Here is a 20,477-nt window from a genome sequence, read left to right as displayed (position 1 = left end):
TCAATGTTGTTAATGGATCTGATGCTTACAGTTAAGCCATGCTGTTCTCTGGTTGGACATAAAACCAACTCAGAGAACATTCAAGTCAGACAAGGTCACTGTGCAACCCACAAAATTCCAAACATCCCCCCTCACTAAATGAGTGATGGCTATTTCTTTATTTTTTTTTTCTTTTTTTTTCTTTTTGAGACGGAGTCTCGCTCTGTCGCCCAGGCTGGAGTGCAGTGGCGTGATCTCGGCTCACTGCAAGCTCCACCTCCTGGGTGCACGCCATTCTCCTACCTCAGCCTTCCGAGTAGCTGGGACCACAGGCGCCCGCCACCACGCCCGGCTAATTTTTTGTATTTTTAGTAAAGACGAGGTTTTACCGTGTTAGCCAGGATGGTCTTGATCTTCTGACCTCGTGATCCACCTGCCTCGGCCTCCCAAAGTGCTGGGATTACAGGTGTGAGCCACCACACCCGGCCAACTTCTTTATCAATTACAGCTTTATCTTGTAATAGTCTGTCCTCCCTATATAGATAAAATTTATTGAGATACCCAAGTATAGAAGTGCCCCCACTTTCTGATGTCACCCAATCCACGATAAGGATCTACTTCCTTAATCTCTCCCCAAAATAACCCAACCTATACTATACTATACTCAAATCCTATACTAGGTTTTTTCTAACATCCTCTTACTGATTGATGTGCCTTACAGTTTCCCCATAATGAACATTATTTCCTCCCTGCAGCAAATAGTAAACCTAACTTTTTCAATTACAAAGGTGTTCCTGCTGGTCTTTGGCTGAAGGGCATAAAATAATGAGCCTAGCCTACTTGCTGGAAGCCAATTCAGCTTGAGATTCTAGCACTTTGTCAGAGAATTTCTAGACTGTGATACATTCTGTATTCATTCTCTCACTTTAAGCCAATTACTTAGAACATATTTCTTATTCTAGCCATTTTATTTAAATTATATAACTAAATCAACTATTTAGAAAAATTACTCTTCATTTAAACAGAAACCTTAATACAAAATGTATATATAATAATACAAAACCTTAATACAAAATTATGCAAAATTTGTATAATAGAAAACATTATGTTAAGGGTTTTTAATTACAGACTAAAATTTCACACCTTCAAGGTTTTTCCCTTCCCATCATTACAAAGTTTTGCTAACTGCAAAATTTTCTGCAAAAGATACAGATACAATGCATTGTATTTTGCTGTCACTCTTCCTTACTAATTCCAAAACTACAAAATAATTAAGTTTATAATATAAGTAGTATAGTTACCCTTTAAGTATTTCAAAATACTGAAAGGCCATTCTTTTGAACTTTAGCCTCATAATATCCACATTTCTCAGATATTAGATGGATAGCTGGTAGTTATTAAAATTGCATTAAAAGTAAGTATTCCTTTCAAAAAATTCATAACTTTTAATAACCCAATTAAGAACATGAACTCTTACATTAAAAGTAAGCATTCCTTTAAAAAAAATTCATAACTTTTAATAACCCAATTAAGAACATGAACTCTGTAGACTGTAGACAGATTCATAGATTTGAATTCCAACTCTCCCAGGAAACCTACTGTGTGAGACTGGGCAAATTACCTAACATCAATTTCTTAGTTTTGGCTACCTTAAAAAGGGACTAATACCAACATCTGTCACAAAGGTTGCCATGAGAACTAAATGAGATACTATACATTAAGTACTTGGAATGTAGTAAGAACTCAATAAATGTTATAACCATCACCATCTATATATTCAGGATAACGTTTTTAGGAATAAACTAAATATTCAGGATAATGTTTTTAGGAATAAACTAAAGGGTCTGAGACAAATTCCTCTTTGGTATTTTTTATATGAATTAGAAAATCCAACATGTAAACCTCACAGTTAATATTAAATTGCCACCACCAAATAATATTTAATAAAAATATATAATTTAAGAAAAGTTCATTTTATCAATAAAATTGTCATTAACTTCAGTAATAATAAAGCACTCTAAAAAGAATTATAGAATAACTACCATCCATACCCACAAGGGAGCACACTACAGCCATTTACCAGATCTCATGGGTTCTAAATATAATAAAAAACAGACAAAGCAATAAGGAAGTAACACGAACAATTAGTTCAAACTAGTTCAGCCATATCTGTACAAACCAATCAGCAGTCTGCTTTTAGAAATGTATTTTGCATTAGCAAAGCATATTTGAGAAAGATACACATTAGAGAAGGGTGTGTTACCTGCAAACAAGTTTCCATGGCTGTAATACCAGTGCAGAACACTTCCAAGGATCATTTTAGTACTGTCGCCTAGAACTAAGATGCCATTCATAAAACTATTCTATAAAATAAATGTTAGTATTTTAGGTGGCAACTCAAATCAGAAAGCTTTCACATGACTGTAATTCATTTTCACAGAAAAAACACTGGTATTTTACGGCAGAAGATGTCTGCCATGTCTAAAAGTAATTGCAAAACATGATGAACTAGTTTCTCCTGAACGTATTTTTTTCATGAGGATGAGAGTCAAAATAATGTTTTTTAAATCTCTGTATATTCAAGAACTCTGGGAAAATAATATCACTAATAAAACCTTTTTCTATAGGAATTTATATTTAAATAACCAGAGAAGGGTATGTTACCTGCAAATAAGTCTCTCTGGCTGGAAATTTTTTTTTCAAATTTTTGGTAAATTATTTTAAAAATATTTTTAAGGAAAGCCCAACGAGCTTCTTCTTTAAATGAAAACATTACTCTCTTCTCTGCTTCATCCCCCTCCACCCACTTCTTTCTAGGAAGAGATCATAGCAATGAAACAACAAAGGGAAGCTGTTATGTCTTAGCCTACAATCTGCCTGCTCAAAAAGCTCAAGAATTTAAATGGCTGTTCAAGAGCTGCTCACAAACTCAGCCAATCAGCAGCCAGCATTCTGATTCCTGCCCAGCAACAGGAGACAGACAATAAGGTCAGAAAAACATAGTTAAACAAAAACTGTAACTGCAATACTTAAGTGTGGTTCTTTGTTTGAAATAAGTAATCTAGAACACAGTTTACATAAAACCCTAAATCCATGTAACATGCATTAAATATACCACACACATAAATAAGATTTACATCTTTTATGCTATTTGCTTTAATAAATATCCATGAACATTTCAAGAAATATATATTAATATAAATTAATTTCCTACCTGAGGAATAAGTCAAACATGGACAATATACATAAGAACATATTTTTCTATACAATGCAAAATTCAAATGTAAATTTCTTTTTAAAAATTCCATAGACCATATATATAAAATATATAAATCTAGCAAAACCTTAAATCCAGACAAGTAAAAAAAAAATCTTCATACCCATCTACCACTATTGTTACAGATTTCCGATTCCAAAAATTAATAGTATTCTGGACCCAAAGGATTACTAGGGATAGTATTATGAAGTGTTGTGCTGTCTACTGCACTGAACTGACTTAGTTTAATTCATCTAATGAAATCTAAATGTCTGATTCTGGACAACCTATATTAAGTAGTATAAGTACAATTACTACATCCTTTTCTCCTTAACTGCCTTTCGCAGCAAGTTACAAAAGGTTATATGAGATATCCTTTCAAAGCTTTATTATAAAACAAATGTGTGGATTACAAAGCAAATATTCATGAAAATTAAAGACATTTTTATTATATTACACCATTCTATAGTTCTTTAAATATAGGATTATAAAATAAAAATGGAAAATTTGTTATCAGAATTTTTTTCTCAAATTCACTACTTATTAGGTGTTCTTAATAACCAAGTTTTAAAAATAAACCTCATTTCCCCCCTTCCTTACAGATGAACCTTGTAATTTTTCAAACATACCCAAGAGGGAGCTTGCTGCAGCCATACTCTTAGTTTATATAATCTCCCCACAGGAAAAATATATCAACAGCTGCTTCAATGTTTCAGTCCTGTGAGAGAACTGAAATTCACTGTCTGATTGGCTCAAAGCCGAAATAGTCTAAAACCAATCAGACATCAGTGTCACAAACCTTGCCCAGCAACAAGGGAAGCAGATGAGGGCAAGAGCTCTATTAAAAATGCAAAGGATGTGAAAATCAAGGTGAACAATGAAATGGAAACATCAGGAATATAACTCTAGATGCTCTGTTTGAAAAACAGGTCTATGGTAGGGTTTCTTTGATTAAATAAACTAGGGTCCGTACTGCTTTCCAAGAACAGACTTAACTAAGTACCACGATTGTTGGGTCAAAAAGCATATACAACACATAGACAAAACAAATGCTGTATTAATTCAAAGTAATGAATATCTGATGAAGTATACTTCAAAATAAAACTAAAGCAAAAGCTTAGAAAACATCAAGCAAAACCTTTTAAGTGGACATGGCATTTCTATCTTTGACAAAGGCATTCCAATTATATTCATGCTGTTGCCTGACAGTACAACATTTTTCTGAATAAAAATTTCATTCATTTTTCTACTGAAAATAATTTTAATTCGAGTTTATTTTCATTAAATGGCTGAATTAAATATTAAATAATCACTTTATGCTGATAATTTCTAACCTCTTTAGAAATGCAACTCTGCTATTAGATTCTTTAAGAATCCCATTCTCAGTTGAAAACTGTATGATTTTATTTTACACTTCTAAATTTTGCTTGAGAATTTGCAATACTCTTAAAAATAAAATCATAAAGAATAGTGGGTTGCACAAAAGATGCTAATAATCTGCTTTACTGCTTACTGCCCATTAAATAGACTACTGAATCTGTTCACTCACTTTGATACTTATCTGCTCAAATTTAGTATAAAGATTTTGAAATTTTTATTTTAAATACCATGTCCATCAGTATTTCTGGGAGACTGGTCCCAGGACTCCCTACAGATAACAAAATCTGACAATGTTCAAGTCCCTTATATAAAGTAGTATTTGCATATAACCTATGCACATATTGCTGTATACTTTAAATTATCTTTAAATTACTTATAATACCCAGTATAACATAAAGGCTATGTAAACAGATGTTACACTGTTGCATTGTCAGCTATGGTTCTCTTAACTGGTATAAAATAACTGTCACTAGCTATCCTGCCATCTTAAAAAAAAAAAAAACAGTAAGTGGTGAAATCTGTTTATCAAATATTCATAAACTCAGTTGAGTAAGTTATCAAGTGATCATAATATTTGACACTTTCACAAATTAACCCCTCTGCCTGTCACCGACCAAAATGTGGAATGCAATATCCCCAAACTAAATTGTAAAAAATAACCAACCACAAAGGAAATTGGGAGTTTGCTTTACCAACAATTCCCTAGACAAGGTTACCAACAATTCCCTAGACAAGGCAGGAGTAAATCATGTCCTTAAAAGTTTGGTTACATCAAAGCCAGAACTGTCACTACAATCTAACTTCTTGTTGCATTCAGTGCTATGTATTCAGAAATTTTGGAATGGTCCACATGATAAAAACATAAGATACCTTAAAATTACTTCTCCAAGTCAATTTTTGGGATCATTGTGTTACATGGGCAAAATAAAATTAAATGACCTGATCCAACAAACGCCATTTTAGAATACATAGAGCAAATTACACCCCCTTAGAAAACTGGCCAATTTTCCATCAAGGCCCTACTCACTAGCTTGCCAAACTCTACTATCCCTATGCAGATAAGGAGTGAAGTTACAGAAGGTCTTGTATTTATCTCCACAGGCATTTAAGAAATCATTTGTCCAGAGCTGGGTGCAGTGGCACATACTTGTAATCTCAGCTACTTGGGAGGCTGAGGCAGTGGACTGCTTGAGCCTAAAGGGTAGAGACCAAGCTGGGCAGCACAGCAAGACCAGGTCTCATTAAAAAAATAAATAAATAACCAGCAGTAGAAATCATTTGTCCAAACGTACTTTTCACATTTTGCTTGGGTGAAGTACAACACCCAGAATGAGGTATGAGGAGCTGAAAGATGTAAATCCTTCAAATGCCTGGAAATAACTCTTACTTTTCTTATTAACCCAACCTAAAGAGAAAAGCTGGACAGCTAACTTTCTGTGTCAGTCACCTTTTACTAGATGATAATGCAGCAACAACAACAATAAAATTTCACTGGCTAATAACTGTACACTTTTTCATTATTCTAGGACACCAGGCTGAAGAAACAGCACCCCCTCACCCCATCTAGGCCTTGTGGCAGAGGTAAAAGACCAATATGACAGAGATATACAGTATGCAATAGCTTTTAGCTAGGGTGTCCAAACTTTTGGCTTCTCTGGGCCACAATGAAAGAACTGTCTTGGGTCACACATAAAATATGTTAACGATAGCAGATGAGCTGAAAAACAAAATTTCATAATGTTTTAAGAAAGTTTACGAATTTGTGTTGGGCTACATTCAAAACAGCCCTGGGCTCTATGCAGCCTGTGGGCCCTGGGCAGGACAAGCTTATTTTAAAGCTTTTGCTTAGACATGGTGTACATTACTTTCATTCACATTCCATTGGCTAAAACCAAATTAGTCACTAAGGGCATGGGAAGTAAAAAATCTCCCAAGGGGAAACACCTCATGTCACATGGCAAAAGGTAGGGACATATAATCCTCTTGCTGTAAAGAAGTATAATTATAAAATATCATGCAAACTATCACACTTTAAAATACACATATTCTAAAAAGCTTGGCATAACAAAAAGACTTCTGAACTAACAAAACTAGGTTCTATTCCATGTTCTAACATTAGTATACAACCACCATAGAATAAATCAATTTAACTCTCTGGAGTTCAGTTTCCTCAACTGTAAAACTGAAGAAGTTAGGGCAGATGCTTGCTAAGTTCCATTCTAGCTCAAGTTTTAGCTATACTGACACATATAATTTTTTATTATGAAATAAAAATAAAGTGCCCTGTACAACACAACAGCTTACTCCTTCTTCTCCATTCTTGACTCCTAAATGCAAAGATAAGCATAATCTTGAATTTGATGTTTATTATTCCCAACCATGCCTTATAAATTCTGCCTTTTATTAACACCTTGAAAAAAAACCCTTTTATTACACACCTTGAAAGGAGAAAAAGAAACTGATGCTTATCGAGGAATAATATATGTGAGTCACTATAACAAAACATATCCTTTTCTCATTAGTTTATGTGATAATTTATATAATTTCAACTTTACATATCATGTGAATTAATAAATCAATAATTATATTACTATCAATAATTACACAAATAGTAATTTTAACTTGGTAAGGTAAAGCAGACACCCAATTCAGTACCAAGTTGTTTTCTTCAGCACAGGAACCCTTCTTATGCATTTCATCATTTAAGTTTTGGTACCATTTTAATAGAATGTTCAGCAATTCTCTTCTTTATCTCTTTGAAAATGGAGATGCCATTTAAGATCACTGGTAAAACCTATCTACTCAGTAAATGAGACCTGAGAGTAGACTCCCTCCCTAATTTCACCAGCCTGCTGACTGCTTCATGTATTAGCTACAAGAGTATTACCAGCAGCTTTCTAAGTATTAAATTATCTCATCCTTAATTTAACATAGCAATTAAGAGCAGAATTCACTCAACCAACTAAGAATAGAAGAGGATTTCCTCAACCTGATAAAGGGCACCAAGGAAAATCCCACAGCTATCATACTTAATGGTCAAAGACTGAAATCTTTCACCCTAAGATCAGAACAAGAAAAGATATCTGCCCTCACCATTTCTAGTCAGCATTGAACTAGAAGTTCTAGCCAGGAGAATTAGGCAAGAAAATGAAATAAAAGTCAAACAACTTTTTGTTTGTTTGTTTGTTTTTTGAGACATGGTCTCTCTCTGTCACCCATGCTGCAGTGCACTGGCACAATCTCAGATCACTGTAGCCTCCGCCTCCCGGGTTCAAGTGATTCTCATGCCTCAGCCTCCTGAGTAGCTAGAATTACAGGTGTGAACCACCAAGCCTGGCTAATTTTTGTATTTTTAGTAGAGACGGGGTTTCACCATGTTGGCCAGGCTGGTCTCAAACTGCCAAGCTCAGGTGATCCACCTGCCTCGGCCACCCAAAGTGCTGGGATTACAGGCATGAGCCACCACACCCAGCCAAAAGTCATACAACTTAAAAAAAAAGAAAGAACTATTTTTATTTACAGATAACAAAATCTCGTATATAGAAAATAGTAAGAAATCAACTAAAAATTTATTAGAATAAGAGTTTGACAAAGTTCACTATAATAAGATTAACATATAAAAATCTATTGCATTTCTATAACCTTGAAACAAATGATCCAAAAATAAAACAATCTCATTTAGAGTAATATCAAAAATTAATTTTGCCAAAGAAGTACAGAACTTAATATTCTGAAAACTGTAAAATACTATTGAATAAATTAAAGACATAAATAAATAAAAGACGTTCCATACTCATGAATCAAAAGACTCAAATCCTTAAGATGTCAACACTCTTCAAATTAAGCTACAGGTTCAAAACAATCTCTATCAAAATCCTAGCTATTTTCTTTGCAGACACTGGTAAGCTGATCCTAAAATTAATATGAAAATGCAAGGATCCCAGAACAACCAAAACAATCTTGAAGAAGAAAAATAAACTTGGAGAACTCATACTTTGCATTTTCAAAAGTTATGACAAAGCTACAATAACCTAGACAGTGTGATACTACCAGTAAAATGACAGGTATATCCTTAGGATATATTTTGGAACAGAAATAAACCCTCACTTTTACAGTAAATTGTCTTAGACAAGGGTTACAAGACCATTCAATGGGGAAAGAATAGTATTTTAAACAAAGAGTGTTGGAAAAACTGGATAGCCACATGCAAAAGAATGAAGTTGGACTCCTATTTCTTGCCTTATACAAAAATTAATTCCTATAAATGAAAGACCTAAATTTAAGAGCTAAAACTAAAATCTTAGAAGGAAACAAAGACATAAAATCTTCATAAATTTGGAACAGGCAATGGTTTCTTAGATATGACCCAAAGAGAAGAAGCAATAAAAGAAGAAGGAAAAAAAAAAAGTTTAACTGAACTTCATCAAAATTAAAACTGTTCGTGCTGCAAAGGAAACCACTAAGAAAGTGAAAAGACAATTCACACAATGGATGAAAATACTTGCAAACCATATACCCAATACGAGACTTGTATCTTGAATATATAAAAACTGTTACAATTCAATAATAAAACACCAAATAACTCCATTTTAAAATGAGCAAAGGACTTAATAGGCATTTCCACAAAAACGCTTTTTTTTTTCTTTTTCTGTTTTTTTTAAAATTATTATTATACTTTAAGTTCTGGGGTACATGTGCAGAACGTGCAGTTTTGTTACATAGGTATACACGTGCCATGGTGGTTTGCTGCACCCGTCAACCTGTCACCTACATTAGGTTTTTCTCCTAATGCTATGGCTTTTATAAGCCAATAGTTCATAGGCAGTAAACATCATTAGTCATCAGCGAAATGCAAGTCAAAACCACAATAAGATAACATCTCACACACACCAGGACAGCTATAATCAACAAGAATAATGAGCATTGGCAAGGATACGGATAAATTGGAACCTTCATACAATGCTGGTGGGATTGCAAAAAGGTGCAGCTGCTTTGGAAAACAGGCAGTTCCACAATATGTGAAACACAGAGTTGCCATACGATCCAGCAATTTCATTCCTAGGTATACACCCAAGAGAAATGAAAACATATGTCCACACAAAAACTTGTACACAAATGCTTTATAGAAGCACTACGCATAATGGCCCAAAACTGGAAACAACCTAAATGCCCTGTGACTAATGAATGGATAAATAAAATGTGGTATATCCATACAACAGAGTATCATTCAGCCATAAAGGGAATGAAGTACTGTACATGCTACTACATGCATAAACTTTGAAAACATGCTGAGAGAAGCCAGTCACGAAAGGCCACATACTGAATGATTCCATTTACGGTATTGCCCCTTATCCATAGAAGATACATTCCCAAACACCCAGTGAATGCCTGAAACTGGATAGTACTGAACCTTATATATACTATGTTTTTTCCTATACATACATACATACATTTAACTTATAAATTAGGAACAGTAAGAGATTGACAATAACTAATAATAAAATAGAACAATTATAACAATATACTGTTTGTTTCACAGAAGTATAAGATAGTTCTTAACTATAGATCTTAGAAACCTCAGCATATGATTCTTTCTTTCCTTTATTAAGTCAAAAACTTTAACCTTTTCACTTAAAGGAAGCACTTTACAGCTTCTCTTTGGCATATCCAAATTGCCAGCATCACTACTCTTGCACATTGAAGCTGTTACTAAATAAAATAAGGGTGACTTTAAGGCAAACATTGTGATACCAGCACAGATCTAATAACCCAGACATCTCTAAATGACTAATGGGTGGGTAGCATCTACAGTGTAGATATGCTGGACATACTGGACAAAGGGATGGTTCATATCCTAGGTAGGACAGAAGAGAATGGCATGAGATTTCATCACACTACTTAGAACAGTGCCAAATTTAAAACTTATGAATTATTTATTTCTGAAATTTTTCCACTTAATATTAGCCACAGTTGACTACAGACAGCTAAAACCACAGAAAATGAAACCTGTGGAGAAGGGGGGACTAATGTATATGAAATGTCCAGAATAGGCAAATCTATATCTATACAGACAGAAAGTGGCTTACCAATTGCCTAGGGTTGGAGGGCTTCGGAAGAAATAAGGGTTGGCTGCTAAAGGGTACAGGATTTCTTTATAGGGTAATATAAATGTTCAAACATTGTGGTGATTACACGACTGTGAATATGCTGAAAACCACTGAATTATACACTTAAACAGATGAATTGTATGACATGTGAATTGTATCTCAATAAACTAGATATTTAAAAAAAATAGCAGAACTTCAGTTGAGTGTTTTTCATTTATTTTTAACCTAAACCCCTTTACTGGGTCACACTTCCAACATGGACAGAACAACTATACCAAGAGAACCGAGTGTTGGTTTATACTTCAGAGCGTTCACATTTTTAAGCCAACAAGTGTATCTGTGATTATATTGGTGGTGAAAGGCAGTATGTGTAAAATAGCAGCAGCCTTGTTCTCTTATGTCCTCATCTTGGATGAGCTCATTACTCTTTTTCCCTGTCCTAAATGGTACATAATTCTACAGTATGCTCATCTTGCAGGATTGCAGTAATGGGCATAAAATACTCACGCAAGATATTTAAAAACAAAAAACAAAAGACAAAGCAGTACTAAGCATGACACAGGTGACCCCTCCAGGAGCAAATATTAATAAAGTCTTCCGCATATGGAAAATTCAATTAACTATCTTTTACCAGAAAGACTAGAAAGTCTTAAGTGAAACAGAAACATTCTCTTTTATTATAAAATGGTACTATAACCAAAAGGCCTTATATGTAATTAACGATGATAAATGTTTTTAAACGAGGTATACTTCTTGAACTTTCTGATGTTACATATGGCTTTGTCACATTTTATCAATATTGTTTTTATTCATATGGCCTGTTCTGCCACCATTCTCTGTATTTGCCAATGCTCTGAAGGTATCCTTTTAGAAATTTTTATTATAAATGGACTCTAATACTACATTTACGTATTGTTTAATGGAACACTTTGACATTTTTATTGAGTATCTAGTATAAAATTATTACTTCTTTCAAATTTTAATCTCTGTCAAATCTCAGGGAAAATTAATACATTTTAAGTGTCCAAAGCTTTGATATTAGAAAACATCTTAAATATGCTGATATCATGATGATGTGCTTCTGAGGTCATTTCACAAAAGAAGAAGAATATGAAGTATTCTAGTATAATATTAGTGAACTACGTAGTGTTGAGCACATAGAATACAATTAAGTATTGGCTAAAAGAATGATGCGCTATATACACGTAACTGACATCTAAAATAATTCCTACATGAAAAAAACTATTCTTTTAGAAAGCAAAGACAATAATCTAGAACATTTTAACAGACTTGTAAACTAGCATGCTGGCATGTTTACATACAAAAAGTAATAAAATATACCCATTTATAAGTTGCCTAATAGAGGCAAAACAGAGCAGCATTAAAATTAATCAAATACACAAGAGAGGCATTTTTCAGCCTTTTATAAAGCTTGCTTAGTTTGATATCCCATTTCAAAAATAAAATGCCCCTTTAAAAGAAATCTACCTTTGCTTCTTACTACATATTGATGAAAACCCTCTTTAAAATAAAAAACATACCCCAAAGGGAGCCCCCTGCAGCCATCTTATCAGTTCTTTCACAGCAACAGAAACTGAAATACAATTTGCATAGTCACTGTGGTTGGCTAATAAAAGCAGCATCATGTAACCAATCAGGAAGATAGAAATTAGACAGCCATAAGAGAAGAAATTTTAAATCTGCCTGGCAACAGGCTAAAAATAGAAACAATATGCTAGCAGGAATCTTAGAATAGATGCGAATATAAAAGCAAAACTTCCAGCAAAAACACTCTATTTTCTTGGAAAAAAATATGTGCCTTGCATTTCATCACCTAAAATATTAACTTGACACCTTTACTTATTAGGTGCCAATTAAAGAAATGAATGTTAAGCTAAATAAATGGGCCACTTTCAAGAAACATGCCACTGTACATATATATTTGCGTGTGTGTGTGTGTGTGCACATCAATATCTATATATTTAAGTGTTTTTCTATTTACAGGAGAATCATAAAACACTTGAATCACAGTCCTAATACATTAAAGTTTCTCTAAAATCTCAAATTCTAAACAGTACTACATTTTTCCTAGCACTTTTTTTCTGCAAGTTTATGAGTCAATCAGATTTGTTGGTTAAAAAACTGCTTAATATGTATTAAAAATACAAAGCTTAAATAACTTACCAAAGCAGACTTCAAAATAAGGTAGGAAGTATGCCTTATACTTTTTTTAACACAAACTTCTTTCCACAAACAGTAGTGTCTTATACACAGTAGGCATTCAATAATTATTTTCTCAATTAAGTTAAAATAATTTCTATCAGTTAGAAAAACAAATTATCTTATGATTGTGTCAAGTAGAAGTTAACCATGCACATAAATAATCTGTACAACACCGCTATTTTTGATTTTTCAACTTTGCCTAAAGTGGAGTAATGTTAAAGTTGACAATACTTGGAATTTCTTACTCCTTTACCCAGATAACAGAATGCATTTCATCATTCTACCTTTCCAATCTAATAATGCTTAATAGGCATGTCTCTCTGTACAGTACAAATTTATTATGGAGTAGATTTTAATTTCTAAAGATGGCAAACAATGTATAGTCTAATATAACATCATGAAGAGGATTACAGATCAGTAGGAAATAACCAAACCAAACCAAACCAAAAAATAAATAGATAAATAAATAAGAAAGAGAAAACAAAAAGAAAAAAAAAAACCTTTTAATTTCAAGAATTTAAATTACAGTTGCTGAAATGAATGGCTGGTTTGACAGCCAAGTCATGTTAAAACCAATGCTATTTATTAATGTACTTGTTCTATGCATTTCTTATATGAAACCATCCAGTAGTGTGTTTTGATGAAATGACAAATTAATTTTAAAATGTTTTCTTTGGTCACTACTTGTTATCCAAAATGCAAAATGAATTCATATATTTGACACTATGAAAGCCTAAACACTTAATATAAAAATTATATGTAGAGGACTTATTTTAATCATGAACTAAAGATTAGAAACAATGCCTTTAAAACATATAGGAACACAGAACCATTTTAAGTAACAAAAGCTCCATTGGAGGAAGGGTAAAAATTATACGAGTAATCCACCAACTGAGGCTCTTTTTAACCAAATATTTAACAGTGGTTAGGTTTTAAAATGAAATTTAACCAAGCTTTTAAAAACACTGTCCGGGCATGGTGGCTCACGCCTGTAATCCTAGCACTTTGGGAGGCTGAGGTGGGTGGATCACAATGTCAGGAGTTCAAGACCAGCCTGGGCAAGATGGTAAAACCCTGTCTCTACTAAAAATACAAAAAGTCAGCCAGGCTTGGTGGCAGTGAGCTGAGATTATGCCATTGCACTACAGCCTGGGCAAAAGAGCAAGACTCCATCTCAAAAAAAAAAAACAAAAACCCATAAATACTGTTATTTTAAACACTGGTCTACATGAAAAGTAGCTTAGCTTATTTTACTTTTTTTTTTTAAATGTTACATTCATATGCAACAGATATCCAAAATTTAACCACAATTATATTTATATCTAAAATACCTTAAAATAGTTCTTCTTAACTTATACTGTTATCCTCATTGCAAGGAAAGCAATATTAATAAACCTATGAGTCACAATTAGTGAAAAGAGTATATCACAAACATATCAGATTTTGTTAATAAAGCACTATAGGCCAGGCGCGGTGGCTCTCACCAGTAATCCCAGCACTTTGGGAGGCTAAGGCAGGTGGATCACATGAGGTTGGGAGTTCGACACCAGCCTGGCCAACATGGCGAAACCCCAACTCTACTAAAAATACAGCAATCAGCCAGGCGTGGTGGCAGACATCTGTAGCCCCAGCTACTCAGAAGGCTGAGGCAAGAGAATCACTTGAACCCAGGAGGCTGAGGTTGCAGTGAGCTGACATCACGCCACTGCACTCCACCTGGGCAATAAAGCGAGACTCCATCTCAAAAAATAAAAAAAAAAGCAATACAAGTGAGAACATTTAATAATCCCATATATCAAATATCACTTTAAACATGTCTTGGAATTTCATATTTTCTTTATTAAATTAGTTTTAATGCTTTTAAAATAATTTTTGCTTATACTGGCCAGTTTTGTTTCAAGAAAAGCAAGAAGGCATGATGCTTGCAAAACATTATTCAAAGCAGTTACACATCACATACCAATCCAAATTGGAGGGAAATTGAATAATCAAGGCACCTTAGAACAATTAGTATAGCAACTAAAATGCCTTATAATAGTTTAGAGAGTCCCAGGAACTTCACCCTGGATCTCTGTCTTATTCCTCTTCTCTTCCAACTGCCCTACTAAAAACCCAGAGGAGTTTAAAGTGGCAGCTGAGATGTCTGGGTGCAGTGGCTCACGCCTATAATCCCAACACTTTGGGAGGCTGAGGTGGGAAGACTGCCTGAGGCACCAGAAAGAAGTTCAAGATGAGCCTGGACAACATAGTGAGACCCTGTCTCAACAAAAAAAATTTTTTAATTTGCAGGGTGTGGTAGTGCACACCTGTGGTCCCAGCTACTCTGGAGGCTGAGGTGGGAGGATCACTTGAGCCTGAGAGGTCAAGGTCATAGTGAGCCATGATTGTGCCACTGCACTTCAGCCTGGGCCACAGAGTGAGATCCTGTCACACACACACACACACACACACACACACACAAAAGATGAAAGAAAAAAGACCCTAAATTCTCTTCCATATTATGGAGGTAATTCAAATTCCTCTTTGTACCAACCATTTATCTTCTATAGCAGAGCAATATTGCTGGTTATCCCTCTTTGTAGATCTAATTAAAATTATTTTTTATCACAAATTTTCCAGCCAATTCTATTTATAATTCTACTTCTTCCTTCAGTTAAACCTTTCAAAGAAACTTACACTTTTGATAGCAAGATCTCTACTACTGGGCATACAACAAAGAATGAACCAGCACCTCCACTGGCAGCAAAATAAAAAATTACATTTCCACTCTAAATTTTTCCTAGCAACAATGCCTAAGAATACAATCTACTTGTTTCTGGCAAATGTCTGCAATCGACTTAGTTTCATATGATGGGCTGTTAAAAGCGATTAACAAAAGTTTAATATATTTTAAGAAAGCACAGAGCTCTTTACCCAAAACCAAGAATTGCCACTTAGTTTCATCTTTTAGAACCTGAAAAAAATCTGTAGAGTTCTGACCAAAAATTCTATACTTTGGAAACTCTCTTAACCTCCTAATCATCATATCAAATAAGCCAATGTTCTCCATCCATTCTACAAATTTATTGACTGATACCCATGGTCTTCTGCTCTCAACTAAATCTGTTCATGTAAGTTGTGTTTGTTACTAAGTTGTACATTTTTTAATAAATTACAGAATTCAATTAAATTTTGTGTAAACTGATGAAATATGAGTGCAAAAAAAAGAGAGTTGTGAAATATGTAACAGTAAGAGAGACCAATGCAAAAAAAACAAATATACATACACACACCAGGGTGTGACAGATCTTAGGCAAATCATTTAACATCGTTAGGTCTAAAGCTTTCCATGTGAAATATAAGGAAATTAAATCAGAAGACCTTAAAGAACCTTTCAGGCTTTTTGCTGATAACATTTTAATAAAGTGTACTTCAAAATGTACTGTTTAAGCAATAATAAAGATAGGTTGATTTACTCATGTATTCAATATTCATCAAATGCCTGTGGTCATGATTATAGGAGAATTTTTAAGCCACTCTAAAGAAATGATGTGATGAAAAGTACAAGAACATAATCTAATAAAGTGTTCCTGTATGTAGATTTTAATGTAAATGTGGAAGATAAATACAGCAGTAATACAATATATGGATATTTTTCTACATGTATGACCATGAAAATTAGAAGTTCTGTTCTCTAGTTTCCATGAACTGCCATGTCTCCATTATAGACTGTTTAGCACTGAAAAAAAAAAAAAAAAGCTTACAGATGTGTAATTACAAAGATGCCCATATTGTCTTCCTGATAGGGTTAGTATTACCAATGTTTATAAGCCAGATTTATGAAAACTGACTCTGCATTTAAAAAAAAAAATCACTCAAATTCAAGTGAGACGGGGAAAAAAAAGAGTATGCCTTTCTTTCCAATCTCAATTTCAATTGCACTTCTGCTCATAACCCTATTTATAATTCAGTTATAGCCACAAGACTTCACAAGTAGTTGCTAAGCAACAGCAGCATGCTGAGTTCAGGGCTATTGGAAATCTGGCTCTCTGCCACATGAAAATATTTAACTGAGCCTAGAGCCTCCAGAATTAAAAAAAATAAAAAGGAGGAGGTACAGAGAGAGAAGCAGGGGAGAAAAATTCCAAGGAAATTCAGTGATAAATGCAGTAAGCCACCAAGTACATATAACTAAGCTCTTTTGGAGGGTTCACAAATGCAGATCTAGGACCTTATTTTGGCATTTCCAAATACCATATTTCTCTTCTAAATTTTTAATCATCTTTTCTACTGTTGACATAAAGAGTCTGAAGCCATTTGACTAGTAAACAGAAAAAAATTCGATCAGCCACCTCACTGTTAACAGCACAACAATCAATTCAATAAATATACTGTGCAAAGAACAGTGCTTAGAGAGACTAGAAGAGCAGTTTGTGGAGCCTGACTGTGACTATGTTAGATCATTAAGGCCAGGAGGCAAGAAACTATACATTTTCTTCTAATTCCTTTATCCCCATATTCCTGGTTAACTACTAAAAGATGAGATTAACGTCTCTATCCTAAACTGCACTGTTTTTCCATTTTAAACACCTCTAATAATTTTTAAAGCATATTAGGAAATTTTTTGACAATATAAAAGGGGTAAACAAAAATTAACTCATTTCTTAACAGAAATTGAAAAGACACTAAATGTTTCAACACTCATTCACTGATAAAAATTAAAATTAAGCACTGATAAAAATAAAAATTAAGAACATAAAAATCATTCCTTTAGCTGATAAAAGATCACTTCAAACTAACAAGAAATTCCATAATAATATACCACAGATATTTCTCTTAAACACAAAAAAACACCATAGTAATAAAACACCACAGACATTTCTCTTAAACACAAAACAAAGGGTATGCATACTATATCCAATACATTGTGAAAATCCTGAGCAAAGCAGTAAAAGCTCAAACAGGAGTCAGAACATACAATAAAGAAAACATTCAGGCCAGGTGCTGTGGCTCATGACTGTAATCCTAGTACTTTGGAAGGGTGAGGTGGGTGGATCACCTAAGCTCAGAAGTTCAAGACCAGCCTGGACAACATGGAGAAACTCCATCTCTACCAAAAATACAAAACATTAGCCAGGCATGATAGAATCCCAGCTACTCAGGAAGTGGAGGCAGGAGAATCGCTTGAACCCAGGAGGCAGAGGTTGTAGTGAGCCAACACCGCACCACTTCACTTCAGCCAGGGTGACAGAGGGAGACTTTGTCTCAAAAAAAAAAAAAAAAATCAGAATGGCAAGAAAAATGTATCTAGAAACACTTACATGACATATTAGAACTGTCTTATGAAATATTAGAGCTAAGACTCAATGTAAAAAAAAAAAATCAATTCTTCCTGGATAAAATTTATTAGAAGTATTGTCAGGGAGGTGACTAAAGAAAAAAAAGGAGAATTTTTAAAAGTAACTATAGCCGGGCATGGTGGCTTATGCCTATAATCCCAACACTTTGGAAAGCTGCGACAAGAGGATTGCTTGAGCCCAGGAATTCAAGACCAGTCTGGGCAACACAGCGAGACCCCATCTCGACAACAAATTTAAAAATTAGCCAGGTATGGTGACATGTGTCTCTGGCCCCAGCTCCCTGGGAGGCTGTGGTGGGAGAATCACTTGAGCCCCAGAAGTCAAGGCTGCAGTGAACTATAATCATGCCACTGCACTCCAGTCCGGGCTACAGAACGAGACCCTATCTCAAAAAAAAAAAAAAAAAAAAAAAAAAAAAAGAAAGAAAGAAGAAAAAGAGAGAAAGACAGAAAGACAGACAGAAAGAAAGAAAAAAAAAGAAAATTCCACCTAGATATTTTGTAGCATGACTAGCTTTTAAAACTTACTCTGAGGCCAGGCACGGTGGCTCACGCCTATAATCCCAGCACTTTTGGAGGCCGAAGCGAGCGCATCACGAGGTCAGGAGTTAGAGACCAGCCTGGACAACAAGGTAAAACCCCGTCTCTACTAAAAATACAAAAATTAGCCAGGCATGGTGGTGGATGCCTGTAACCCCAGCTACTCGGGAGGCTGAAGCAGGAGAATTGCTTGAACCCAGGAGGTGGAGACTGCAGTGAGCCCAGCGCCATCGCACTCCAGCCTGAGCGACACAGCGAGATTCCATATCAAAAAAAAAAAAAAAAACTTAATCTCTAAGTGAAACAATGCTAAAAACAGGGAAAAAATTGAAAACAAAAGTAATGAAAAATGTTTGCCCTCTCAGATGTGACAGCATATAACAAAGCATTATTATCTTAAGTACAAAAAAAAAAAGAGTACAACAGAATAATCCTCCAAAAGACAGACACAAACAATAAAAAATGTAACTATGACAGAGAAGCATCACAAACAAGAAAGGCCAGGCGCGATGGCTCACGCCACTAATCCCAGCAGTTTGGGAGGCCAAGGCAGGCGGATCACCTGAGGTCAGGAGTTTAAGACCTGCCTGGCCAACATGGTGAAATCCCATCTCTATTAAAATTACAAAAATTAGCCGGGCATGGTGGCAGACACCTGTAATCCCAGCTACTCAGGAAGCTGAGGCAGGAGAATCGCTTGAACCCAGGAGGCGGAGGTTGCAGTGAGCCGAGATCACACGACTATATTCCAGCCTGGGTGACAAGAGCAAGACTCTGTCTCAAACAAAAACAAAACAAAACATAACAAATAAGGAAGAAATGGATTTTGAAATAAATAGTGGAAAATCTATCAAAATAGCAGTTAAGCATAATAGCAAAGACACTAGATATAAAATAATATAAATATTCAAAGGCACAGAAAGTACTACAAGTAACCACAAGTTAGGAGAAATACTTGAAAAAATGGCATAGTGATATAGGATTAGTATTCAGAATAAAAAAGAAAATCTATTAGTGAATGAAAAGGACAAACAGTTGGAAAAAAAATACAGAAACGTGAGCAGGCAATTCATAAAACAACATATACAAGAAAAGGCATTCAACCTAATCATCAAAAAAAGACAAAACAAAAAGAGAAAATACATTTTTAAACATCAGATTGGCAACTACTTGTGGTTAGCATTAATACACAGAAATGAGCGGTCTTATGTACCATAAGCAGAAGAGTTAACTGTCACATCCATTTTTAAGGACAAACAAGCAGGAATTGTGCATCATTTTGACACAGCAAAGGACCTTTAAGGTATCTATCTAACAATGTATCAACATGTTTTACAAAGGAATATATCAGGATGCCTAGTGCTGCACTGTCATAGAAAATACAAAAACAAAAACCCTTAATATCCCAGGCATTAAAAAAAAATCTCTGAGAAATATTATCAAGCACACCAAAAAAGCAGAACTCTTGCAATTAATAGTGCAAATACCAGGACCAGACATACCTTTTTAAATATTAATCCTATTATTTCCTGGTTATCTACCTAAAATATATATCTTCTCCTTACCTCAGTAAAATCATCTATGAAACTGAAATAACAAAGTCTGTCTTCATGGAAATGTTATGGGAATTAAATGACATAATAAATAGAAAGTA

General features: G+C 34.4%; 1 protein-coding gene across 4 annotated transcripts in view; it reads right to left on the bottom strand.

Annotated features, from left to right (window-relative positions):
- The window catches only part of ATF7IP (activating transcription factor 7 interacting protein), a 112,877-nt gene that overhangs the window by 77,127 nt on the left and 15,273 nt on the right, over nucleotides 1-20,477 (bottom strand). The window contains exon 1 of one of the 4 annotated variants that reach the window (XM_019038265.3): nucleotides 2,243-2,588. The exons of the other annotated variants lie outside the window; for them this stretch is intronic. The gene's annotated coding sequence lies outside the window, so the exon portion shown is untranslated. Of the gene's footprint in view, nucleotides 1-2,242; nucleotides 2,589-20,477 lie in introns of those variants that run through there. 4 annotated transcript variants of the gene reach the window in all.

The sequence above is a fragment of the Gorilla gorilla genome, chromosome 10 (assembly GCF_029281585.2).
Source record: "Gorilla gorilla gorilla isolate KB3781 chromosome 10, NHGRI_mGorGor1-v2.1_pri, whole genome shotgun sequence".
Taxonomy (NCBI): domain Eukaryota; kingdom Metazoa; phylum Chordata; class Mammalia; order Primates; family Hominidae; genus Gorilla; species Gorilla gorilla.
The sequence above is the reverse complement of the archived record's forward strand: the minus strand, read 5'-3'. Positions and strand labels throughout refer to the sequence as shown.